We start from the raw sequence: 27,030 nt of genomic DNA, 5'->3' as shown, positions 1-27,030 counted from the left end.
TAAATAAAATCTTTAAAAAGAAAGAAAGAAAGAAAGAAAGAAAGAAAGAAAGAAAGAAAGAAAGAAAGAAAGAAAGAAAGAAAAGAAGAGAAATATTTCCAGAGCGCCAGCACCAGATGCTGCTGTGGGGAGAACCAAGAGCACCATCGGAAAAACAGCCCTGTCCCTCTCCTCAAGAAGCTCCTCATCTGGTGACCCACAGGCCCCGCTCTGGGACTAAAAGTGGTGGTGGAGAGTGGGCCCTCCCAGGCAGCCACTGGCTGAACTGAGTGCTGAGGAAAGGTGTGCCGCCGGGAGGCAAAGGCAGCTTGTCCCAGAGACTCTAGGAGGGTTGCAGCCAAGAGGGAGTTCACACCAGGTTTTCACACCCTGCGTGCAACCAGCTCCCCTCCCGCCTGCCTCGTGGCCACACACAAGTGCTTCCCAAGCCCTGGGCACAGAACACAGGAGAGAAGGCACCAGGCATGAGTCATCAGGACAGCGGTGGCCAGTTGAAAACAGGAGCAGCAAAAGACAGGACTCATCGGCCCTCACCCTCCTCACCCTCCTCTGCAGCAGAAGTCTCTCCTCTGGGAATCCCCACACGCCCCCACCCCCACCTTAATCTATTTTAGCCCAAGATGTCCCCAGCGATTGAGCTCTTCTCCCGTGACCCCGCATAGCTGAGGACCAGCCAGAGACATCATCACTGTCAGGGCCTGGTGGCTGGCTACAGTCTCCTCTCTTCTTGCGGAAAGCTAGATGAGAAGGTCGCCATACACAGTTGTGTGAGCTGTTCACTTCGTAAGGTTCCTGTCCAAGGGGGCAAATGGGGCTAGAATCTAGCCTGCGCTCTGCTTACCCACCTCTTTAGCTTGGAGGAAGTGTCCCTTCTCCGAATTCACACAAAGGTATCCTGCTGTATGCCGAAGCCACAGAAAACCTGGGGCCAGCACTTCCAGATAAAGAGTGAAGAAGCCTGATGATAAGTGCATGGGCATGCACTGGTCTCTCTACTTCTGTGTATATTTGAAAAATTTCACAATAAAAGTTTAAAGCCCAAAACTATCTCTCCCGGTAAATGGCTGTGTTACTCAGACAAGTGATGTTACCCCTTAGCCCTCAGCCTCAGTTCCCACATCTAAAAAGACAATAATCCCTGGTTCATAGGGTTGATATAGGTACTAAATTGGATTGCTTAAAGTGAAATACTTGACACAGAATAAGTCCTCTTTCAAATGGGAGCTATTAATGGTAACGGCTGCCGATGGCCAGGGCAGGAAGGAAAACGAGGCAGAGAGGCATTGTTGAGAAAAGCCAAGGCTCTGGGAAATGTATGCCATGAAGCCAGAGAGAGTCTGAAAGCACAACCAGCCTTTTCACATTCCAGGGGGCTGGTGTGAGGAGTTTCCTTGCAAACCCCTCCTGATCCCCGTCAGCCTTCACATTCCCCTGAGGACCCCAGCCTCAGCTCAGACTTTAAATTAAGGTCCACAGAAAGGTCACAAAGAATGTCTCAGAAAAGGAGATGTTCCCCAGTCCCCGAGCAAACTCAGAGAAAAACAGGGTAACTTGTAGGTGGGGCTGGGCAGGCAGAGAGTGGTTTCCCCCCCACCCCACCCAACCAAGACTCCTATCTGGAGTCCCAGAAGAGAACAAGAGATCCCTGGAGGTGACTAGGATGACCCAAGGGATCAAGCATTGGCACAGGGAGGGCCCCAGCCACCTTCCCAGAAAGAGGGTATAAGTAGCCATTCACATCCCTGAAGGTCAAAAGCTATTTTTGAATTGTCTAGTTTTATGTAATGAATTTTTATGTGAATGTCTTCAAAATTATCACTGCTGCGTGTGAATTTCACCAGTGGTCTGTCATTTAAAAAGGACACTTACACCCCCTATTCATTTCCCCTTAAGGCCTATTCATTCCCCAGGGCCTCACAGGGATGGTGAGGGCTGAGGGTAGCTGTGAGGGGAAGCTGAGAGGTCCTGAGGGACCTCAGCGGCAGCCTGGCCCCTGCCCCGGGAGATCGCCACAGAAAGCTTCTGGTTTCAGTCAAATGCCATCCCACTCTCTTGCTCTCTCCTTTCTTTCTTCTTTTCCAGGATGCTAGCTAAGAGGATGATTCATTCTCTTATTAAGTCAATTCAGGAGAAAAAAAAGTCACACAAGTTTCCAGTCCTCTCTTCACTGAACTCAAGCCACTCCGTGGGGCATCCCCATAAGCACTTCATAGAAATAAGGTAACAAGGAAGAAATTCCACGAAGAAGCCCATTCTTCACCTTTCCCTTCACGTCGCAAGAATTCACTATCCTTGGCAAGTTTTCTAAGTTTCTAAAGCTGTCACAACGTGAGGGCAGAGCTGGGATTTAAAGACAGGCTTCCAGATAAAATGTGATAAGAAGAGGAAAGAAGCACGTGGCTCTTAAATCCACAGACGGTGCACTCCCTCACGGCAGATAGTAACAATCCACCCAGAAAATGTCCTTCTCTGTCCCTGCTGGCTCTCCTCAGCTCTGTCCCAAACTTAGAAACAGCTGTTTCCCTGTAACTCCAAAAAAAGCTCTCATATGCTCCGTCTCCTCATTCTTTCCAACACCGTGATCTGTACACTTAATCTACCTCCAGGCTCAGCTTATGCAGCCCTTAGCTCCTCAAATACGAAGAGGAGCAGTCAAAGAATCAGAAGCTCAGCACTACCACGGTACAAAGCCCTCTTGTAAACACCATCTACAGACTCAGCAACCTGGCTTTCTGAGTTGGGATCCCAGCTCCTCAACTCGCTGTGTGGCCTTGGGCAAGTGGACTCAACCCTCTGTGCTTCAGTAAAGTGGTGATAATACTATAGGGCTGAGCAAATAAATTAATGTGCTTAAGAAGGTGCCCGGCAGGGGCACCTGGATGGCTCAGGTCATGATCCCAGCTTCCGGTGATCGAGCCCCACCTTGGGCTCCCTGCTTAGCAGAAAGCCTGCTTCTGCACACCCCTCCCACCCCCACTTGTGCACTCTATCTCTATCTGAAATAAATAAATAAATAAATAAATAATCTTTAAAAAAAGAAGAAGAGGAAGAAGGTGCCTGGCACCAACAAGCCATGTAATAAATGTTCGCTATTATCACTAGACCATTGCAATGCTCCTCTGCGGTAGGGGGTATTATTACCAGCTCTGTTTGGCAGATGTGTTCTATAGCCATTTATTGTTATGGGTAAAATATAATAGCTTAAAGTTAGGAAAAATATACCTTAAAAAGTTAGGTCATCTGGGGCACTTGGGTCTTGACCTCAGGGTCGTGAGTTCAAGCTCCACACGGGGCTCCAGTTAGGTGATCTGCTCAGAATGACACAGTCGGTACGTGGCAGGGGTGAGACTTGATCTCTGATCTTGGACTCCAGGTCACACCCTCACAAATTTCACACTTTCACAAGCTCCCTCCCTTAAGCGGGGAAATTGAGAAGCGCCATGGATCAGCATCAAAAACAGATTTCAACTCTGTAATCCCCAGAGAGTGGCATCATCACAGGGGACCATTGCACGACATGTCACATTAAGTTAATTTCCACTTGTTTTCGTAGTTTAAGGAAACACACCAAAGCAACCTCACAGAAGGTACCACCCCACCAAAAGGGACAAAAGACCCCCCTCAAGGCCAAGGCTTATCCCAGCCTCAACAATGTTTCAGACTAAAAGGGGTCCCTCGGGAGGCTCCTAGGCTGTCAGCAATTTGCAAAAAAGGTCAGTGCAAATCGTCTTGGAGCACATTTATATAGGCCTGGCCTAGGCGGTGTGGACTTCTGCCAAGCCGATAGTTTTTTTTAAAACGTGCACTGTCTTCACCCTTGAGAAACAGAAGCCAGGCTCCAGAAACATTTCCATTACACACAAAAGCCCGCAACTCATCAAAATGGGTGTTTCCAGTTTGAGGAGAACTCTTCCATAAAAACATCAAGAAACACCCCAACCTTTCCAGCAGAGGTAACCAACCTGGTATTTAGGGAACTTCTAAGCACAAATAAATGATATTTGTGGGAACAAATTATTTGGTAAACATACGCTCCTGCCCAAAGTCTAATTATATCTAATAAATGGATTAAGCCCATCTCTTCCAGCTCTGCTGTGAACATTCATCACGAAGCGTCTACACACATGCTTCCACAAATGCTCTTCACGCGTAGATCTAGCCTGATGAAGTCACCTTCTGGCCATGCTGGAGAGCAAGCGAGGAGGGAAGAGCGTTTAGCATCGGAGCCCTGGCCTGATCCCTGGCTACCACGTGATTTCACAAGCCCATCATTAAAACAATGACAAATGGCAGCAGCAACGGGTGGCGAACGTTTATGGAGAACTTATGAATATGCCAAGCACTGTGTTAAGGACTTCGTAAGTATTTGATTCTCGTTAGCCATCATTACGGAATATCAATACTCTCACTGTGTGGGCCAGGAAACCAAGACTCAGAGAGACCGAGTGACTGTCCCAAGACCACGACAGCGAGTAGCAGGGGCCGCATTCAAACTCAGGTGCTTAACCACAAACCATGGGGCTTTTTGAGGTGCCTGGACGACCCAGGATTACAAATTCCTTTAGGAGCAGGCTGGGTGAGCTTCAAAATCCTTTCCGGCTTTAAAATTCAGTGATTCGTTCTTTTATTTATTTGTCATTTTTAAAAATTTATTTAGATTTTTTTTTAGAGCAAGAGAGCACTCGAGAGAACAGAGGAGGGCAGGGGAAAAGGGCAGAGGAGGGGAGCAAAGGGAAAGGGAGAGAGAGAATCTCAAGCAGGCTCCACACCTGGGGCTCAGTCTCCTGGCCCTGAGATCACAGCCTGAGCCAAAAATCAACAGTCAGTTGCTCAACCGACTGAGCCACCCAGGCACCCCTTATTTATTTATTTATTTATTTAAGATTTTATATTTTAAGGTAATCTCTAGGAGCACCCAGGTGACTCAGTCAGTTAAGCGTCTGCCTTCAGCTTGGGTCATGATCCTAGGGTCCTGGGATGGAACCCCCATCGGGGTCCCTGCTCAGCAGAGGGCCTGCTTCTCCCTCTGCCTCTCCCACTCTCCCTGCTTGTGTTCTCTCTCTTGCTCACTCTCTCTGTCAAATAAATAAATAAATCTTTAAAGAAAACAAAAAAGTAATCTCTACACCCAACATGGGGCTCAAACTCACAACTCCGAGATCAAGAGTCACATGCTCTACCGACTGAGCCAACTGGGCACCGCAGTGGTTCTCTCCTTTAGAGATAAAATGAATTTATGACTTGGAGAATAAAATGCAGTGATGCGCTGGGACCACTAAGAGCGATGAAACCTCTGTGTGCGCCTCCCCCAGATCCAGCCAGGGGAGGAGAACCGCTGGTTTTCTAGGATCACGATGCCCGGGAAATAACCAGACTGGCCCCAAACCGTCTCTGGAAAAATGAGCTTAAAGTTCGTACAGGATGCCCCAACTTGCAAGGATCTGCAAGTTCTCAACTGTCAGCTCGCAGAATTTAATTCGACCTCTTCTTCTACCTTTTTTTTTTTTTTTTTTTTCAAGGAAAGTCGGTTGCAAGGAAACATGCACAGTGCGGGCTGGCTTGAAGGACACCAGTCCAGTGCATGTGGGCCCTGTGGCATCCTTACACCTTGCCTTCCTCTCAGGTCTACCCCTGCTCACAGAGAACCCACCTCATGCAGGTAATGTGTGTTCTACAACTTCCCCTTGACTTCCCAGCCCTGTGGCTCAGTAGTCAAATAACTGTGCTCTCTTGTGTCCTATGCACACTCGCTGATATCTTCACACACTCCCTCCCTCATCACCCATCCCAGTTTCCAGGCCCACAGACACTCCACGGCTTCCTTGCCCCACTCCTCTGATTCATCCTCTTTTCCTCCCTGCTCCGCACCGGAGTTCCCTGCCCGGCCACCTGGCCACTAGCCCCCACGGCCGGATGAGGAGACTCTGGCCCAGCTCGCCACCCCTCCAACCCCCCCGCAGCACGGGTCTTAGCTCGCCGGCTCGCTCGGCTCCTGGCACAGCCTGAAACCGAAACTAATCTCAGACCTGAACAAAATGAAATCATTTCCTATGCGTGATCGCCCTACATGACCACAGAGAATCTTCTCCCCGACAGAGCACCAAACCAGAGTTCTGTCAGGTCCCCCTGGAACCTACTGCTTCCTTAACAAACAAGGGACAACGGGGTCAGAGGAGGAAGCGGAGTGTTTTCTGCCTCTGCATTGCTTTCATTGGCACGAGTCCACTTAAATTGACCCCAGCAAGCAAAGCCCACCACCCGGTATATTCAATGTTCAACAAGAGTTCATGCTTGGCTCTTTCTTAATCAGGTTCTTTTTTTTTTTTTTTTAAAGATTTTATTTATTTATTTGACAGACAGAGATCACAAGTAGGCAGAGAGGCAGGCAGAGAGAGAAAGGGAAGCAGGCTCCCTGCGGAGCAGAGAGCCCGATGTGGGGCTCGATCCCAGGACCCCAGGATCATGACCTGAGCCAAAGGCAGAGGCCCCAACCCACTGAGCCACCCAGGCAACCCTCTTAATCAGGTTCTCTTTGGAGAGCCAGCCTTGTTCTCTTCAGAGATCTCTGTAGACCTCTTGCCAAAGGCAGTTTAGATCACTCTATCATATGCTTTCCCTAAATCTGAAAAACACAGCCTTTACTTTAGTGCTAGGAACCACAACAACAAACCTCAAACATTAAAAAGGAACATTATAAATGAACATAACGTCAGCCCTTGACGATCTTTCAAAGAATTGTACGTTTTTGTTTTTGTTTTTGTTTTAATTTATTTGACAGGGAGAGAGAGACCACAAGTAGGCAGAGAGGCAGGCAGAGAAAGGGGGGAAGCAGGCTCTCCACTGAGCAGAGAGCCCGACATGGGGCTTGATCCCAGGACCCCGAGACCATGACCCAAGCCGAAGGCAGAGGCTTAATCCACTGAGCCACCCAGGTGCCCCAGAATTGTACGTTTTGAGAAAGATCTTAAACAGCGTTGTATTCATTCGCCCTGTTGCCCCCGCATGCTTTGGGACCCCCTTCTCTGTGGCTGGGGGCATTAGATGATTCTGCTGCTGGCTTAAGCAAAACACACAACTGGAAGGACAAGGACACCGGCCCAGCAAGTGTATGGTGAAAGAGCAGTAACTTTTGGATCGTCTGCAATTTACTTTTCATTCGTCAAAGTTTCCCGAGGGCCCCAGATGCATCCCCAAAGCCCTTCTAGGGGCCAGGCCAGCAGGGTGACGAAGACAACTCATTGGCTCCATCAGGGAACATCATTCTCAGAAACACCTGAGCGAAGCTGGTGCTCTCCAGCACCAACAGCCCAAAGGTCAACCACTTGCAAGTTTCCAGCAGCCCTCCTCACAAGGCTTGGCCCCCACCCCGCGGCCCGCCCAGGAAGCAGCCCCTTTGACCGGGATCCGCACAGGGCAAGACCCAAGCTGCTGGGCTTGGCTCACCAGCTAATGGATAAGCCACTCCGTGTTACGGGGTATTCTTCAGTCACTTCCTTGGTAAAATAAGGAGTTAGGCCACACTTGAGCTATCTTCTAGCTCAAAAATTCCAGCTCCTCTTACCCTCCTATTACTGAGCTGACACAGACCTCCAGGGGCCTCTACTTCATCTTCCTGTCTCCAGATGAAACATCTTAAACCACCAAGATAAATGAAACTTGTTCCCATTTCTAAAGACCTTTGGGGGAGGCCATTCCCCTCCACTCCTATGAGTCACTTGTTCTCACATCTCACGTCCGATCGGCAAGGAACATTTTCCTCATACCTTACTTGGGTCCTTCTGCTGCTTGCATACATTTGCCTCTGGTTCTGCTTCTCAGTTCGGAGAGACAAGAGTGAATCATGGAGCTCTGAGCAGTAACTTTTTTTGAAAGTGTTTTTTAAGTAATCTCTACACCCAACCTGGGGCTCGAACTTACTACACTGAGCTCAAGAGTTGCAGGCTCTACGGACCGAGCCAGCCAGGCGTACTCTGAGCAGTCACTCTTAGGAGATTTTTATTTCTTCTTCAGCAACATCACTGCACACATTATAAGGGGTGACTCTTAAAAACCACAAGACATCGAGGAAGCCAACTGCATTTCCCGGTTCCTGACTCATCCTGGCCAGCATGTAGCTGGATCCAGAAAATTCTGCCTTCGGTTCTAATCAGAGTTCGTAAAGTGATGTCCTCCATGGCCAGATCAAAAGCCCTGGAGACAGGAGCCATATTGTCCTCACTCATCTCCAGTGCCCCCTCTTGCAGAAACCTTCCCTTCCCCAAATCTTCTGGCTGGCAGAGCGTCCTCTCTGCAGAGCTTCGTCTCACTACAGTACTTGTCATGGCAACTGGAGTTCTAGGCTAACATATCTGTGTCCCCTACTAGACCACAGGCATCCTGCGGGCAGGGGCTGTGTCTTCATGACCTCTGTACTCGGGGTCAGGCTCCAGTAGAGTGCCTGGCCCTTGGCCAGTGGTTCTCAGCAGACTGAACATTCCAAGCATGTTCCAATGATGTCTGAACGTTGCATGGGCAGCTCTTCAAGCATAGAACCCCTTCAACCTCCCTCCCATCCCCACCCTTCTATCCTCCACACCTCTCTCCACCCCTAGCCCAGGAAGCAGTCCCTCTAATAATTTCTCTAAGGATGGAAGCTCTGTAGCCAGGCCTCTTGGATTCAAATCCTGGCTCTCCCACCTTCTAGCCATGTGACCTTGGGCAAGCTATTTCACCTCTTTACATGTTTCTTGACTGAAAAAATAGATATCACATCTCATAGAGTCTTTTGAGAATGAAATGAGCTGATCCATGAGAAGCACTTGAAACAGGGGCTGACCCATAGTCAGTGCTCGGTGAGTGTTAAAATGACCATTTCCCCAATTCCTTCCTTCCGGAACCCTCCTCCACACTGCAGCTTCCACTCTTGACTGTATCTTGGGCCTGTCCCCAATCCCATTAGACTCCCCTCCTCCAGGCCCACTTTCCCCTATTCCTCCAGGACCAATGTTAGCATCAACATAAAAGCTGTGCAACTCTTCTAACTTGTTATGAGCCTCTCCCCCACCCCCAACCCCCACCAGTTTACAGGGCAAAGTCTCCAAAGAGAAGGGAGAAGAGTTGGTTCCACAGCAGGGCTACCGATGACGCTGAGTCATTCTGCACCCCAGCTGTGCTGCTTTCTTGTCACCCTTGACATTTCAGGCTCCCCGTCTCCCCATCACAGTCCCCTTTGCTCATAATTCAAAACCCTCACCCCACTCCATCTGACCCCTTCTCAAGCCAGCCTCTGCCTCTACAGTCTTTACCAAAGATTTTCCTTAACAATAGAAGTCTCAGAACATTAGCACCCATGTGCGGAATAGTAATAATTAATAATCGCTTCTGCTCTAAGGAAGTACACTACACTCTTTGGTATACAGGTTAGATCTCCTTCCACACTTTCTAAAGCTGAGAGACTGAAGCATTTACAAAATCAGAATGGAAGATGAAGGGCTGGGACTTTCACTGTAGATCCTACACTCTAAACTACTGCGCTTCAATGCAGAAGGGCTCAAAGGAGCCCCAGTGGCCTCCTGGGGGAGGAGGTTAGAGGGAGCTGGAACTTTTTTCTCCCACCCATCATTCCTCAAAGACACTGGGTGCCACCATCACAGAAATGAAAAGGTCACATTTTACAAGGGAGTTTATGTTTGCAGGCCCTGTTCTAGCATTTATCATTTATGACCGGTTTTAAAAATAAGAGTCCTCGCCGCATGATTAGGAGTGCGTTATTCTGCTCTGACACATGGGAGGTGCTCCCCGGGAGGCTGCAAGCAGAGCTATCAGAGAGGCACGGAGTCAGCCACCACAGCCAGAATCCCAACTTCACCAACAGGTGCTGTCCATTGCAGCAGCGGACAGACAAGTCCTGGCCACGGAAGAATGTGAATTTTTAGTTGCTGCCACAGGACCCTTACATCTCACCAAGACAACCTCCAAGTCCCAAGTTCAGGAACTTAGACCACTGCCTCTCAAAGGCCCTCTATGGCTCTTACTTCCAGTAGGCCTAGAAGCCAACAAAAATGGAGGCTTCTCCTCCTCCAGGCCATCTTGTATAGTCGGGGTGATCCCTGTCTGACTCCCAGCTTCCTGTCCCCAAGACTTTTGCCGCTTATTGCTGCAGGGTGGGGGGCGGAGTGATTGTCAATCAAGGCAGAGTAGAAGGAGGAAGCTCTCAAGGAGGACACAAGTGTGAGCACTACTATATACTGAATACTGTGCAGGAGAGCTAAACAAAGCAAAATTCCCATGAGATACCTCTGTATGGGGGCACTTGAGCCTAGGAAGGGCTTCCCAACACTGAAGCAGAGAAGTCAGAGATGGCCGATCTTACCAAAGGCTCTCCCAGGTCCCCAGCCAATGTAGACACCACAAACCTGAGCAGCCAAACTCAGGAGCTCCAACTAAGAAAGACAAGGTAGGCCACACTTCCTGGGGGTGCACTGGGATTGGTGACAACCATATTCTCTGCTCCCACTTGCCTTTTAAAGTCCAGCGGATCTAAGGAAGCTGCAGTAACCAGCTCCCGGCCTTGAAGAACTCTGCCCCAAAACCTCGGCAAGAGGAGGAGTGTTCTCACACTTACATTCCCTACCGCAGCTCTTTCTCCCACCTCACCCCCACTTCCCCAAGATAAGCCAGGGCTCTTAAAGTGCCTGGCTCCTACACCCAGTAGAAACACCAGAATATCCATCCCATACCCTAACCCTCATATTTGCCTGTAATTCAGTAGCACTGTGGCGCCGGCTCTGGCCCTTCCCACCACATAGCAAAATCAGCCCCTGAGAAGCCCCCCACCCCACACATCTGCCCCCATCCTCTGGCTAATTATAGGGATCCAGGATCTGGTCCAGAGGTTCCCAGGCCTCTATGGCCACAAGCCCAAAGTTGCATGAGAAGGTCATGAGAAAAGACCTCTTGGGAGGTCTGCTCTTCGCACCCTGGATTCTTCACTGACCGGCCACAAAGGAGGGAACTGTTCTGAACGGCCTATGCTGGACCAGACTGTGGATCAGGGGTCTTGAAAGGGGTTCCAGTTCCAAGGGGTACGGTAACATTCTGAGAGTGTCTACAGAATGTGTCCCTGCATGCATGTGTGCTTGAGGCAGGAGCAGTTGGCGCTTTCACCAGATTCTCAAAGGCGCCCATGACCCCAGCCTGTGGCCCCAAGGTCCCACCTCGTCATAGTATCGCTCCTAGGCCATCCTAGCTGGCCAAGGTCTCTCTCCTGTTTAAGGATGTGCCCAAGCCTGAGGCACCACTCCTGTTCCCTTGTCTTCTGCTCCTTCCAGGTGCAGAAAGGGGACACGAGTGTCTCCGACCCAACAGTCCTGCACACACCCTTCAGCCTCTGGGTGACCTGAGCCAGGTTTCTCACTCTCTTCCAGAGAGGCCACCCTCTGTTCAGAATAGAGGTCCCAACGACATTAACCCTCGGCAAGGGAGAGGGTCCAGTTTCACACTTGATCCCACGAGGGGACCAAATCTCATGGTAAGAGGACTCCTCTATGAGAGAAGCCTGTGTCCCTCACCTCCTTCAGGTGGCCACCCCAACCCAGGCTGTAAAGATGAGAATGCCTGCCAAAGAAAAGGGATAAGAGGCCAGAACATCTCCCTGAATCCTTTCTCCTGGACCAGGTGGCTCAGGGTGCTGCAGGATAACCAACAGGAAGGGTGATTCCCCACGCTCAGTGGCACTCCTGCCCAGGGGCCAGGTGGGGAGTGAGGTAGTCTCCTTGCATCCAGTGCCACCTCTATGACATCTTATTTCTAAACTCCCAGTCATTCCCCTCACCCTCCACGCTCACCCAATCAATCAATCAATCAATAATGAAATAAATATTAAGGGAAAATCTAAAACCTCCTTCCCCCTAAAACAAATTCCTCTCCGGGAATTTATTTTCCATATAAATTTCCTACAGCCCAAACTTCTTTTAAGGGGAAAAGAAATGGCCAAGCCTGGGCTGGGTGTAAGGCAACAATGCAAGGAGAAACTGAAGAGGAAAGAATGAATAAACGCCATCACCAGCCCCCTGGAGCTTAGAGCCCGGGGCACACCGAACCGGAGGGGCGGGGGGAACAGGGGCGGGGACAGCGCGTTCTGAACTTTCCCTAGCGAGCCACCGGGAGATGCAGCTCCCAGGGGACCGGGTGGGACCAGAAAGGGCTGAACCGACCTGTGACACCGGCGGGGACAGGAAGCCAGCCCCCCCTCCTCCTAGAAGGAGCTCTGAACCCGGCAGGCGCCCCCCACCAGCCAGCGCCCCCAGGCCGGAGCTGCGCTGCGAGGGGCGCCCACACAAAAGGGGGAGCGGCCGGGGCGGGGGCTCAGGGCGGCGCCGGCCGGGGGAGGCCTTGCTGTCCTTCCCCGAGCCGCCCGCCGGCCTGCGACCACCCCCCTACCTCCGAGCCCCGCTCCCCAGCCCCCACCCACGGTTCCCGCCCGGCCCGCGCACCCACGGCCTGGGCGAGGAGGGTGGGAGTCGAGCGGAGGGGGCGAGGGCCGGGACCCCGCCGCGTGTGCGCCGGGGGCGCCGCGGGCTCCGTGGGAGCCGCGGCTGCAGCGCCGGGAATCAAACTCGCGCCTGCCCGGCCCTCCCGGCGGCGCCGCGGCGATCCGCTCCCGAGAAGGTGGGGCCGCCGGGCCGGGCGGGAGGCGACTCGCGCTGGGGAGCGAAGGGAGGGTCTTACCGAGCAGCCGCCACGCGCGTCCGCTCCCCGCGGGCCCGAGGGGGCCGGCGGGCGGGGGAGGGGCCGCGATCCGGCGGCGGTGGCAGCAGTGGCGGCGGCTGGGCCGGCGCGGCGGCTCGGCTGGGGCGCGGGAGGCGGAGAATGCGAGGCGAGGCCAGCTTCCTAGCGGCGGGCGGCGAGAAATGCAGCTGTCCCTGCGCGGCCGCCGGCGGGGCCACAAGTGGGGCCGCGCGGGGAGGAGCGGGGCCGCGGGCGGGGCGCGGGCCGGGCCGCGGCGCCCCCAGACCCGCTCCGAGGCCCGACCCCCTCCGAGAGAGGAGGGGAGCGGGAATGGGGTGGAGGAAGCTGGAGGAAGCGGGGTCGGGGGGGGGGCACCGGGGGAGTTAGAAAGGTTCCCCCCCTCACCGTGTTCCCCCTCCGCGCCTGCCGCCGTGAGTCCCCGCTGGCGGGCCGGAGCGCGTGAGAGAGGAGCCTCGGTCTCCCCGGACAGGGCGGATTGCGGGGCGTCCTGCCCCTCCCTCCCTCCTTGCTTGGGGACCGCGCCGGGAAGGCGACCCCGGAGATGGGGAGAGGGGGTGGGGAGGGGGACCCGAGCCCTCGACTGGGAGGGGAACTTAAGAGCTGGGCCGCCCCCCCCTACCCGGGTGCAGAGTGCAGTCGCACCTTTGGGCCCGGGACGTCTGGGGTATGGGGGAGGGGCGGACCCTGGGAGTCAGGGTTCTGGAAAGGAAACCCAACGCTGAGGTCAGAGGAGATGGTGAGGAGGGGATCAGGAGATCGAAGGTGTTACCCATCACACACCATCAGATCCCTACTGCCATGTCCCCAGCTCCTCCCGGCATCCCCGGTTACTTCGGGGGCTCCTGAGCCCCGAGATTTTCCACAGAAAAACTTGTTCAATAAATGGGAAATCAACTTTGTTCTTTCTCCACGTGGTTTGCTTTCAGACTCCCAATTTGAGGGTAGGAAGGGTGGGGCAGGTGGGGACAGCCCAGCGGCCTGCACTGAAGAGGCCCTCCTTGGGAGCTCTGAAGAGGGTACAGTTCGGGGTCTGCACCCTCCTCTGAGACAAGCGGGCCTTAGAGGCCCACTTCCCATTTGGGCCCAGACTCCAGGGAATACCCCCCTCTCTTCTCTTGAGGGCTGGCCGTCCCCTAGCTCTGCGGAGACAGATCAGCTTGCTCAGCCACAAAGACATCTGATGGTAAAAACCACAAACCAAAGTGCCCCAGTCGCCGTGTGTTTCCATCATTTGCATGTCAAGGGAAAGTTTCTTTAGCAAGTTGGGAACCTCGGAGTCGGAGGGGAAACCTCAGCCACACCCTCCCTGGGGAGGTTCCACATCAGGTTACCTGATGGGCGCAGCTCCAGAACTAGGTTCCCAGACCCTCTGAGGATCTCCAGGCTCCTCCCACCGCCTCTTCTCATGCTCCTTCACTTGGAGATACATTGATTTCTGGGGCGGGGCCTTGAAACCCCAGGAGGTAGTCCCTAGACCCAGGTTAAAGATCCTTAATCTAGACAGACTGATTCAAGCCTCTATGCTGATTCCTGGCTGCGGTCCTGAAGTTGTGACTGGGGGCTTGGGGCTGACCCTCCTTGCCAGTCTTCTAGATCAAGTCATTGCAGGGGTTACCTCACTCCCGCCCACAGCGCAGTTCATCTGCCCCTTTTCTGCTTACTTGCAGGATCCTTCTGCAGTTCCTCCCTGTCACCTTGGCATTTCAGAGCCGCAAAATGCATGGGCAAACTTGGATACCCCTCTTTGCATTCCCCTCTGAGTGTCCATAAAATCTTTTAATGAATTATTAATAGAGTCATCAAATGAAACCAGTCACTCGAATGGATGCTCTTCCTTAAAGGCCACTTTTTGGGCATTGCTAACCTACTCTTCCATTCAGGGCTGTCTTCCTGGAAACTTTTCCTCAGTTCCCTCCCCTGCCTCTCACAGGCCCCTGGGTAACCTCCCTCACTCCCGCCACTGCCTCTGAGCTGTGAGCTCCCAGGGGTTCCCAGGCCAGGCCTTCAGGTCCCCTGGACATCTCACAAGCAAGGAGTCTGGAATCCAGCTCAGAGCCCTTCCCTCCCCAAGCCTGCTCCTCCTCCTCTGGCGTGGCAGCTGGAAACCTCAGTCCTCAGTTTCCTTTGACCTACATTCTATTGACTATCTTATTCCTCAGCTTCTGCCCTGGGTCAGGCAGAATAAGTCTAAGCTCATCTCAGAGGATGAGATGTTCCTGCACTTTCAAGCCCAACCCTCCTGCTCCAGGAGACTCCACCAGTTCTTTCTTTCTCCCCTTCTGTCTGCTTCATACCTACAAACCTGAAGGATGTTCCCCCTTTTAAGAAGCCCTTTAGCAGGGGCACCTGGGTGGCTCAGTGGATTAAAGCCTCTGCCTTTGGCTCAGGTCATGATCCCAGGGTCCTGGGATCGAGCCCTGCATTGGGCTCTCTGCTCAGCAGGGAGCCTGCTTCCTTTTCTCTCTCTGCCTCCCTGTGATTTCTGTCAAAATAAATAAAATCTTTTAAAAAAAGAAAAAAAAAAAAGAAGCCCCTTACCCGATCCAGCTCTGCCCTGCCCTCAGGCCACACCCTGGTTCTCTCTTGCCTATTCCTCCATAGACTTCCTCTAAAAAGAAACCAGACATACTCTGTCAGATTCCTCAGCCCCCCTTGATCCTGTAGTCTGACCTCTTCCTCCAGCATTCTGGGGACAGACAGCTCTCAGCAGGGGGCACCAACCAGCGCCCCCCCCCCCCCCAGTCATTTCCACCCAGGGCCTCCTCCCTACCCTATTCTACCCCCTTGCAATCCTCCATGCCCTTGAAATTGTTTTCCTACCGGCTCCTGCCTTTCTTTGGCTCTGCCTGCTCCAAGAGCTTCTCTGGGGCACAATCCTCTTTAATTTTTCTGAGATTCCACTGTTGCACTTACTTGCTGCATGTCTCCAGAGCACTTACTAAACTTTCTTTGTGCCTCCATTTCCTCCCTTATATTTGGAGCTCACACAGTGCCTACCTTAAAAAATTTTGGTGAGAATGGAACTAGTCCACACGTGGAGTGCCCAGGACACTGCCTGGCACATGGAATGTTCTAGAATGTATAGCATCGTCGTTACTGCTAATGGCATTAAGGCATCTGCTGTCAGCCATCTGTGGTACCCTTCCGGTACCATCTCCCTCTCCTGAGCTCCTGACTGGAATGCATGGCTGCCATGGACAGGCTGGCCCAGAGCCACCTCACCTCCAGCATGGCCAGCCTGGAACCCATGACCTCCACATCCTCCTTTGCCAGTTGCCTGAAGGTGGGCACCTCACATTCATTTGAGCTACCAACCTCACAGGTTGCCTTTCTCCTCTCCTGCTTTAAACCTCTGAGTAAATTCAGGGCCTTCTACTTCTTAATTTCTCTGGAATCTGCCCCCACCCCTACCTTCCAATCCATCCCCTCCAGTGCACTTATCTGCTAAAGCTGAGACTGTTCATGTCTCTGACTTGTTGAAAGACATGGATGACACCCCATGGCTTGGAGAATAAAATCTAAATTCATTCAAGAGGCCCTTCCCGGTCCTCTCCCTCTCCCCCCATGCTAGAACAGTCAAGACCACTTGCTGTTCCCACAGAGGAAATGGGAAGGTGAGGAAAGTTTCTGGCCAAGTCTGTGGCTATATTAAGCACAGATAAAATGGGGGTGTGTCTGCCATGTCCCACGTCTGCCATGAGGCTGAGGCTGCTGGAGAGCTGTGTGGCTCAAGCTTGGAGACAGCGGGTCTCAGCTGGACCCCAGGGAAAACAGGACATTTCCCTCCTGGGACCCCGCAGCCCCACACAAATGCTGGGGCACACATTGTGGACAAGAACACGTGGCTGTGGCTGTGGAAACAACCACATTGTCTCAGCCACCAAGAGACCCTCTCCTTTTACAATCACCAAAAAGCCGCTTAATCAGTCCAGAGGTGGAAAAGAAAGTGGTGTAAACATCCAGATAATTTGGGTAATCCTATCCTTTCCTCCATCTTCACGGATCTGACCAAGAAACTCAGAGGAGTAACAGTGGTAACACATGGGAACTTTGAAAAAACACATGGGTGAAACATGGGAACAGTGGAAACATTTTTTACTTTAAAAAAATGCGGAAACAACCCCCTCCCAGGATGGTAACTAGATGAATGCCTGTGGGATTGACTTCCCAGTCTGACTTCATCTGAGAGGACCCCGGGGCTCCTCACCCTTTTCCCAGAGCCCCAGCATGAATGCCATGCCTCTAGCACTTTCTGAGAACCTTCCTTCCCTTACATAGTGAACCACTCCCTGGGGGTTTCTCTGCCCCTCCTACTGGGTTGGGGTATTATAGTTACCCTCCACATGAGCTCCTGGGAGGCAGGGGGTGTCTTCTGTCTCAGTCACTGCACCTCCTAGTCTGGCAGGCCCCATGAGCTGAGTCTGGATCTTCCTCAACTTATAGTGGAGTTCCATCCAATAAATGCATCATAAATTGAAATTATTGTAAGTCAAAAACACATTGAATACATAGAAACTACTGAGCTGCCCTAACTGTGCTCAGAACACTGACTTCAGCCTCCAGCTAGGCAAAGTCACCTTCCCCAAAACCCACTTGATAATCAAGTGTTGACTATGTCATGTAGTTGATTGAATACTGTGCTGAAAGTGAAAACAGAATGGTTGTGTGGGTACACAATGGTGATTGGTACATTTCAGTTGTGACTCTCCCAATCTTGGGGCTGGCTGGGAGCTGTGTCCTGCTGCCCCGTATCATGGGAAAACATAGCACTCACTAGCCCGGGAAAAGATCCAAATTCACAATTCAAATTACAGTTTCTACTGCATGCCTATGGTCTTTGCACCATCATAAGTCGAAACATCACAAGCTGGACCATTGAAACTCAGGGGCTGTCTGTGAGTATTTGCCGAAAGACAGACCTCTGACTGGTGGGTGAGATGCATCTGGCTTGCCCTTACAAACACTTGTCTTCTCTTCACTGATACCAGTTTGTAAGGTTCCAGGGGTCCTGCCCTCCTATCCAGCAGCTGCCAGCTTGTCCTCTATAAGGCAGTGGGATGGAAATCAGGCATGCATAAATGGAATTACAGGTGACCATTAAGATTATTTGTAAAGAATATTTAGTGTCTATAAAGATGCTCATGAGGGGCGCCTGAGTGTCTCAGTCAGTTAAGCCTCTGCCTTTGGGTCAGGTCATGATCCCAGGGTCCTGGGATTGAGCCCCACATCAAGTTTCCTGCTCAGTAGGGAGCCTGCTTCTCCCTCTGCCTGCCTCTCCCCCTGCTTGTGCTCTCTCTCCCTCTGTCAAATAAATATATAAAATCTAAAAAAAAAAAAAGTTCATGATATGTTATGCAAAAGGGAGGCAACAAAACAATACGAGCCCATTTATCTTTATTTAGTTAATTATAAACATAGAAGAAAATATGTCAACTTATTAACAAGTTGTTAGATGAGAGTTTTATATATCACTTTTATTTTATTAATAATTATTATTAATTAGAGATGCCTGGGTGGCTTAGTTGATTAAGCATCTGACTCTTGGTTTCAGCTCAGGTCATGATCTCAGGGTCTGAGACGGAGCCCTGTGTGGGGCTCCCAGCTCAGCAGGAGTCTGCTTGGGGTTCTTTCTCTTTCCCCCTCTGCCATGCTTGCTCACAGCATGTGTTAAGTAAGTAAATAAACAAATAAAATCTTTTTTTTTTTTTAACAAATAAAATCTTTAAGAATGTAATTATTAGTGGTATTTTTCTCGACTTCCTAAATTTCCTACAGTGACCATACTTTCCTTTATAATACTATATATGCATCTGCCTATACTGAGCCTTTAGGATCCCTGTGATGGAAAGGAGGGAAGTCAAACATAAATAACTTTCCTCCATAATCGAGGTTTTGTTTTTGTTTTTAAGATTTTTTATTTATTTGACAGGCAGAAATCTCAAGTAGGCAGAGAGGCAGGCTCCCTGCTGAGCAGAGAGCCTGATGAGGGGCTCAATCCCAGGACCCTGAGATCATGACCTGAGCTGAAGGCAGAGGCTTAACCCACTGAGACACCCAGGTGCCCCCATAATTGTGTTTAACTTAGGTGGCTTCAACCCAGTTCCAAGACCATTTTTGTCTACCTCCCACATACCCCTTTTTGAGACCCCCTCAAAATGGACAGTATATGGCCCCTCCTCACCCACTAAGTCTAAAAGGAGAGTAGATGCAGAGCTGCCAGCAACTAATCCAAGGAAGAGCATGACACTGATGGACTTCAAGGTGTGAGTGGAGGGCCCTGGGGCCGCACAGGGAGGAAGTGGCGCGTTCTCATGGGGAGAGGGCAGAGAGGGCGCCTTTGATGGTCTGTCTTCTGGGCCAGGCCTGGAAAGCAGGAAACAGTCGTAACTGAGAAGAGTACTGCATCTGGGGCACAGCTGGAGCAGAGGCACAGAGCTGGGGGTGCTGTGGCGGGCTTGGACATGGGTGAACACCGCTGAGGCCAGAGTGCAGAGAGGATGGGCTGGCAACAGCAGCAGGGTGTGTGTGACGGGTGTGGGGCTAACAGCGGGATGAGGCTGGAAGGGGGAGCAGGGTTGACTGTGAATGGCATGGAACAACAAACTAAGAAATCTGCAGACAAGGGCTATACTACAGGCTCAGGCCTGGATTTCAAAAAAGAATATTCATGTGTACTTGGAGTTTCCTGACAATGCCACAGGTTGAGGTGGAGAGGTCCCTGGGTCCTGCATCAGGCCAGCTCCTGCAGAAAGCTAGCCTGGAGCTGAGCGTTTGGTATAAATATGTCAGAGAGGCTAGAGGTTCAGTCCTCTCTAGGAGCAGCAAATTCCTTCTTCCTCCTAAATGCTCCCTAAACCATGATGTAGTGGTGAAGCATCCAGACCTTTGAGCCAGTCAGACCAGGGTACAAATAAATCCCTCCTGTGCCACTGTTTGCCAGCGGAATACTTAACCTGAGTCTCAGTTTTCTCAGGTCTAAAATAACAGTAAGAATATCACCTTTCTCCTCACTAGAAATAATAATAGTATGGGCCGCCTGGCTGGCCCAGTCATTAGAACCTGAGACTCTTGATCTCAGGGTTGTGAGTTCGAGCCCCATGTGGGACATAGAGATCACTTAAAAATTAAAAAAAAAAAAAAAATAGATGATAAAGTTTTGCAAACATTTGCAATGTGTCTGACCTTGCTTTAAGCACTTTTGCACATATTAGCTCGTTTAATCCAGAAAAACCCTAAGAGGCAGGCATTATTTTTTACTTCTAGTTTACAAATATGGAAACTGAATTGCTTCTCAGCCTTTTGGCTAAAATCAAGTGCAGATGTAGAAACTGAGACACAGGGCGCCTGGGTGGCTCAGTGGGCCGCTGCCTTCGGCTCAGGTCATGATCTCAGGGTCCTGGGATTGAGCCCCGCATCGGGCTCTCTGCTCAGCAGGGAGCCTGCTTCCTCCTCTCTCTCTGCCTGCCTCTCTGCCTACTTGTGATCTCTCTCTGTCAAATAAATAAATAAAATCTTTAAAAAAAAAAAAAAAGAAAGAAACTGAGACACAGGAAGGTCAAAAAGCTTTGCCCAACTTGCGACCATAAGTGGGAGAACATGATGCAAACTCAGTCTCTGACTCCAGAGTCCACGTCCTTCCCTACATTCCTGCAGAGAAAAATTATAATTATTATAAAAGCAAACACATAACACTTACTTTGTGCCAGATAATGTTTATATTCTTTGAAAAAATATGTTATTTATTTATTTGAGAGAGAGAGAGAGCATGAGCAGGGGGAGGGGCACCAAATACAGAACTCCATCCTGGGACCCTGGGATCATGGCAGATGCTTAACAGTCTGAGCCACTCAAGCACCTCAATTATTGCTATTTTTTAAAAAGCTCTACTCCCAACGTGGGGCTTGAACTCAGGACTATAAGATCAAGAGTTGAATGTTCCTTGGGGCGCCTGGGTGGCTCAGTGGGTTAAAGCCTCTGCCTTCGGCTCAGGTCATGATCCCAGGGTCCTGGGATTGAGCCCCGCATCGGGCTCTCTGCTCAGCAGGGAGCCTGCTTCTTCCTGCCTCTCTGCCTACTTGTGATCTCTGTCTGTCAAATAAATAAAATCTTTTAAAATAAAAAAGAGTTGCATGTTCCACTGCCTGAACCAACCAGACACCCCCAACATTCACATTCTTACCTCATTTATTTGTCAACAGCCCTGTGGTAGGTACTACCATTAAGCCTTGTTCACAGATGAGGAAACTGAGACACAGAGAAATTAAGTGACTGGTTCAGGTTTCTTTGCAGAGCTGGAATAGGGATGCAAGTGGCCTGGCTGCAGAATCAAATCCGCATCACTTTAATACACTCAAAGAAGGACGCCTGTTTTGCTTATTATCATTCATATAATTCTCAAGAGGCCTGCCTGAGATCAGTTGAGTCCAAGATGTTTAAATCTGGTTCTTCCCAGTAATAGTGGTTCATGGAGGAGCTCGGGGATAGGGCAAGGTGAATATTCCTGAGCGGGATTAGGGGAGCAGAAGCACAGGTGAAGGAATATCTGGGGAGGGCTCCTTCTTGCCTGGAGCGAGAGGCCCTCAGCTGTCCCATCAATGGCCAGGAAAAGAAGGACAGGAAGCTGACACTATGTCTGGGTACTAGTTGAAAGGCACAAATGTCTTATTCTTTGGCAGGAGAGCTTCCCTGGGATTGTACCACAGCCAGTTCCAAGGTAGGTGGTGGACAGAGGACCCTAGAGGGCTGAGTGCTGTCTTTGAGGGAGATTATATTTACTGGGTGTCTCTTTGAAAGGGAAAACAGAACCCTCTGGCAGGGCTGAGCCCTTGGGACAAGGGGACCCTGAACCTCTGGCAGGACTGGGTTCCCAGGGTCTAGACCCTGAACCCCAGGTCTTATCCTTGAGCCTGCAGGGCCTGCTCCTTTTGGGTCAGGGGGAGGTAGAGGCCAGGGCTCAGTTCAGCACCATTCCCTAGTCAGCAAAGTGTTGCATGTTGAGGTTGGGTCAGAGGTGAGACACAGCCAGTATAATAGCCCAGGGGGGCACCTCTACCCCCACAGGGTAGGATGACTAGAAGGCCATGCTGTCATTTAAAGGAATAGGACAGGGGCACCTGAGTGGCTCAGTGGGTTAAGTTGCTGCCTTCAGCTCAGGTCATGATCTCAGGGTCCTGGGATCAAGTCCCGCATCGGGCTCTCTGCTCAGCAGGGAGCCTGCTTCCCTCTATCTCTCTTTCTGCCTGCCTCTCCGTCTACTTGTCTACTTGTGATCTCTCTCTGTCAAATAAATAAATAAAATCTTTAAAAAAAAATAAAGGAACAGGAGGATAAAGACATTTCTTTATTATGGATTCATGGATTATTACTTTCCTTCAATGGCTTGTATTTTATTAGCATTATTTATTTTGATGCTTAGATTGTTCCAGATTTGGTCATTTGCTTGCTCCTATGTTCTTTCAGTATGCTCCCATTTTCTTTCCTATATTCCCATCCCTACCTTCTTGTGCAAAGAGATGTTTACACCACCATGGTAAACATCAAATCAGACCATCAGTGGACACTAAATCTAGGGGGAAATTCTGATGAGAAACAGGATATTTAAAGGATCTTAAAGTGTTTCCCCACAGACTCCTTATTATTTGCCAGGGGGAGAAAAGTAATTATAGAATGGAGAAACCGGGCAACACCTTGACTGGGTGATTGAAATTAACATCATCTGCGAGGGACAGAGGGCCATCATGCGCCTCCAGATATGATATCCTGAGTACACATTGTTTCAGCAGTACGCCAGCTGAGAAATGCATTATCTCAATGTAACCAGGGAGAACATCAGATAAACACAAAATGAGGAACATTCTATTAAAAAAAGTCAGGAGTCAATAATAGTAGTAGTAGTAGTAGTAGTAGTAGTAGTAGTAGTAATAATAATATGCCAGTCATGTAAATGTTCCAGATTTAAGGAGTCTAAAGAAACACAACCAACAGGGCGCCTTGGCAGCTCAGCTGGTGAAGCATCTGACTCTTGATCTCAGCTCAGACCTTGATCTCAGGGTCATGAGTTCAAGCCCTGCTCTGGGCATGGAGCCTACTTTAAAAATAAAGCAACACCACCACTAAATACAATAGCTGACCCTAGACTAGACCTTGTACTGGAGGGGAGAAAATGATATCAAGGATGGACAAAATTGGAATATGGATGGTAGATTAAATAAAAGTACTATGTCAATGTAAGTGTATAGAGTTTATGAGAGTGTAAGAGTGTATCTCTATTTTTAGGAACTACAGAAGTATTTAGGGATAAGGGCCATCAGGTATGAAACCCTGTAATGGTTCCAAAAAAAAAAAAAAAAATGAGAGAGAGAGGCCATATGTGATTAAACAAGAGATATAATGTTAACAATAGGTGAATCTAGGTAAAGGGTATACAGGTGTTTTTGGTACTCTTTCCCTTTTTGCAACCTTTTGTAATTTTGAAATTATTTCCAAATAAAAAGCTTTTTAAAAACGTTCCAGGCTCACTTTATGTGTTCCGTGTCCAAGCCCTGCAATCAGCTTTTTCTCCGAGGATCCTAGTGAGCAGGAGTATTTAACCACATGAAAAAGAGAGAGAGAGAGAGAGAGAGAGTATTCCTAGCATATAGAACAAGATGACAGAAGCCAATGAAATGTGAAATGGAAGTGCAGGCGGTAGAAAGGGCCAGTTCTAGCAGCGGCTAGTCTTCTGAAAAGATATCCCCCAGCAAAGGGAATCCCAAGAGGAACTGTGGTCATCTCCCCCATCCCCCGGGATGCAAAACCCAGTCCTCCCCCGGCTCCCCACAAGCTTCTCTCTATTCGCCGCACCTGTGTGATTTGGGTGCTGGATACAATAAACCGACAGGTTCGGCCATCGTTCCGGAGCCAACACTGTGTTCGGCGGCACCTCATGTGTGGAAGCATAGAACTGCATTTGATCTACTTCCATGGAAGGCGCACAACGATTGTGCGCAGAGAAGAAAGTGAAGCGGCGCTGGAACAACTTCAGTCCGAGGACTGCTCTGGGTGAATGAGCACCCTCGCCCGGCCAATCAGGACGCAGGGAGGAGATTTCACCCAATCCCGGCTCGGCGATGCTCTCCTCGGGGCGGGGCCCACACGACCCGGGTGGGTGGCTCACCGCGGCTCCCCAGCAGCCCTGCAGTAACTCTGGTCCGCCCTGGCGCGGGGTCCGGGCGTTGGGAGGCGTGGATCGCCGAGAGGAGGTTGGCGAAGTAGATCGGGCCAAACGGTGGAGGACGCTAGTCTTTGCAGTCTGGGCACCACAGTAGCTTGACCGAGGCAGCCCTGGCAAAAGCCACGTTTGCCACGCTCTCTGCGGGGTTCCCCCTCTCTGAGAGCCTGAGTCCAGAACGCCTTCCTTCGGGAGAGCAGGGGAAGCAGGCGTGAGAAGGCTGTCAGGCTTCTCTGCCCGATCCTGCCGGGGTAGGAGGCGACCCTTCCTTTCCTCTTGGGAAGGTAGGAGGTCAGGTCTGTGCCAGGCTTGCAGCCAGCTTTAAGAAGAACTAACTCTCTGATGGTCAGGATGGCGGGACGCAGAGAAGAGCGAGGGGTACAGGCGTCTTGTCGAGATGTAATACAGGTGGGGGGAGGAGGCGAGATGGAATGACTTCTGTGAAGCAAGATGCGCAATCCCCAGATGGGCACACAGCGTGGCAGCTCTTCCAGGCCTCCCAGTCTGGTGGTTCTTCCCTGGGTCTAACCTGAACCCTCCGTGCCGCATCTCTGGCCAGCCTTCAGTTAGCTGCTTTTCGGGAGATGGATCTTCCAACTAACTTTCTCATTCTTAGATGGGGCTCTGGTCACTGCGCTGGATGCCGCCGTTCCTCAAAATCTGAGAGGTTGGGGAGCCATGCCGGAAAGCATTCAGCTCCTTTGTAAGTCTTACAGAGAATGCAATTCCTTCCTCCAAGGAAACTGGTGTCCCTGTTACTGAGACAGGAAATAGGAGGAGCAGGTGGAGGTGGGAATCCATTCTTGTTATCATTATTTTATAGCTGAGCAAACGGAGGCCAGCGAGGCTATGCATCTTGCCCAAGATCACACAGCTTCAGGTGGCACAGCCTGGATTTATACCCAGGCTTGTCAGATTGCAACCCTGTATTACAGGGGCCTTATGCCAGGTCTCACCCTGCTCAGGATCCTCTGGGGGTCTCACCTGTCGCTGCTGTTTCTGGCCTTGGTACTTAGTTCTTTGCCGTGTTTCAGGTTTCCCAGACATGGGGCTTCATCCATACAAAGGAAAGTCAGCAAAACCCCAGGTGCCATGGCACCACTAATTTGGAACCGGAGATTTAAGGGGCATGGGACCTACAGCGGAACTTAGAAACCAGAGGGTGCTAGACTACCTCCACTTTATTTGGGCATCTCCCAACTCCTCCTATTATACTGAGGAGGAATCAACCAACTGCCTCATGTTACAGGGAAAGTTTCAGAGGAAGCAAGATTTAAATTGGTTTTGCAGGATATTTAGTGGGTCACAATAGAACAAATGTGTTGAAGGGTGGCCTGTTGGGAGAACAAATTTTTTTTTTTTTAAGATGATATTTCTTTGAGGTAGAGTGAGAGAGAGGGAGAGATAGAGCACAAGCCGGGAAGGGGGAGAAGAGGGAGAGGAAGAAGCAGCCTCAGTTCAGGACTTGATTCCAGGACCCTGGGATCATGACCTGAGTCAAAGGCAGATGTTTAACCAACTGAGCCACCCAGGCATCCCTGCGGAGGACATTCTATGTCTGGAAACAGCATATAGAAAGGCTCTGTCTCCTTTGCTCTCTGTCCCCAACTCCGGCTTTGCCCCATTTTCCTCCCGCAGAGATCCTTCACAGCCACAGAGCTTCTGGTGTTGACAATGTGGCAGAACTTCTCTTGTGTTGGACAGGCCACTGTGAGTCAGGGCCTACTCTCTTGGGATGAATCTCTGGGATTCCAGGAAGGGGGACCCCACCTCTTCAGCTGAAAGTGGCTCATGGGTCCACCTTGGGGGATTCCATACTAATCACTTAAATCTTGCCTGTTTCTTCACCTACTGATGCTGTCTTTTTTATGGCTAAAGAACACATCTTTTCTGCTCATTGACTAAAGCGGAAATGACCACAGCTGACTTGGACTAGCAGCCTGTCTCAGAGCCCCTGGAGCAATCATGTCCAGCTCAAGACAGATGAATGGAGAGGGAAGGGGATCAGGGTGATGGTTACACCACAGGAAGCACAAGGACATTGTCTCCAAAATCTCTCTCTCCTTCCTGGGCCTCTTCCTAACCTCCAGTCCCCCATTTCCCTCTTCCCACTCTCCCTCCTCTTCATTAAGCAAAGTTGATGTTTCTCTGGCTCTTTTCCCACCATTAACAAAGCCAGGAATTTCTTGGCTTATAAGCAAGGGCCTTGGGTATCTAGGCTCCTTCAAGTCAGATATCTCAGTGGATTAAAGTGACTGTGGCTTTGGTGGCTCCCCTGAATGCCCCAAAGATTGACAAAGATTTAACTATGCATCCCAGTGCCTGAGGCTGGCTCCTCTCTCCATGAGCAGTCTTATACCTGGGCACTGACTTTCAGACGGAGCTCATGGACCAATCACTTGGAGGGCATGTCCCTTCCTTTGTCCCTTGGTTTGCTTGTCCTCTGCATTTGTCATGCCAAAGGAATAGCTCACTGGCAGAACACAATGTTGGTCTCAAATGTCCATCTTTAGCCTGGTAGTTCTTGCTCTAGGTTCTTTATAAATATGTTTAGGAAAAGATGACATACAGGTAACAGGGCTGATGCAGCCAAATGCAGATGAAACTCACTTTGAGAAAAATCCAGAAAGAATATAAATTTACAAAAACACTCCAGAGAATTCCTTCTGCATGGCTGGCAGTTACATACTCAGAAAGAATTCATTCCAATAAGAATAGTGATTTTAAATTCTTACTTTATGCACTCTTCCAACAGATCTTTAAGGATTGGAAAGGAGATGGGATGTCAATTTAGGATAATCAAGGATGAAGATAATTTCTGAGATGATGATGCAAGCCAGTGGTGATACAGAATCTGAAGTGTGAAAAATCCCTTCTCTTACCATGACACAGCAGTTTTTTAAAGTGAAGTATACTTGACCCTCACGGCCCAAGGCCAAGATCTGGGTCAAGTGCCCATTTGGAGAAAGGAAAAGCTAACTAGCCAGCCCATGACAGGTTAGGCTAGACTACACAAAAACCCAAAGCAAAGCCTTTGACGGTCTCCCCATCCCTCCCTGGGAACTAAATGGGTCTGACTGCCCAAGAGGGGG

General features: G+C 50.4%; 2 protein-coding genes across 4 annotated transcripts in view; one reads left to right on the top strand and one right to left on the bottom strand.

The window, feature by feature from the left end:
• The window catches only part of CUEDC1 (CUE domain containing 1), an 81,805-nt gene extending 68,848 nt beyond the window's left edge, over positions 1-12,957 (bottom strand). For all 3 annotated transcript variants that reach the window (XM_082706004.1, XM_082706005.1, XM_082706006.1), the window contains exon 1: positions 12,709-12,957. The gene's annotated coding sequence lies outside the window, so the exon portion shown is untranslated. The remainder of the gene's footprint in view (positions 1-12,708) is intronic.
• EPX (eosinophil peroxidase) overlaps positions 7,430-27,030 on the top strand; it is a 240,871-nt gene continuing 221,270 nt past the window's right edge. Inside the window, exons 1-2 of the mRNA XM_082705983.1 lie at positions 7,430-7,465; positions 16,919-17,006. The gene's annotated coding sequence lies outside the window, so the exon portion shown is untranslated. The remainder of the gene's footprint in view (positions 7,466-16,918; positions 17,007-27,030) is intronic.

This window comes from Mustela nivalis (assembly GCF_964662115.1).
Source record: "Mustela nivalis genome assembly, chromosome: 17".
In the NCBI taxonomy this organism is placed as follows: domain Eukaryota; kingdom Metazoa; phylum Chordata; class Mammalia; order Carnivora; family Mustelidae; genus Mustela; species Mustela nivalis.
This window is presented reverse-complemented; position numbering and strand designations above follow the sequence as displayed.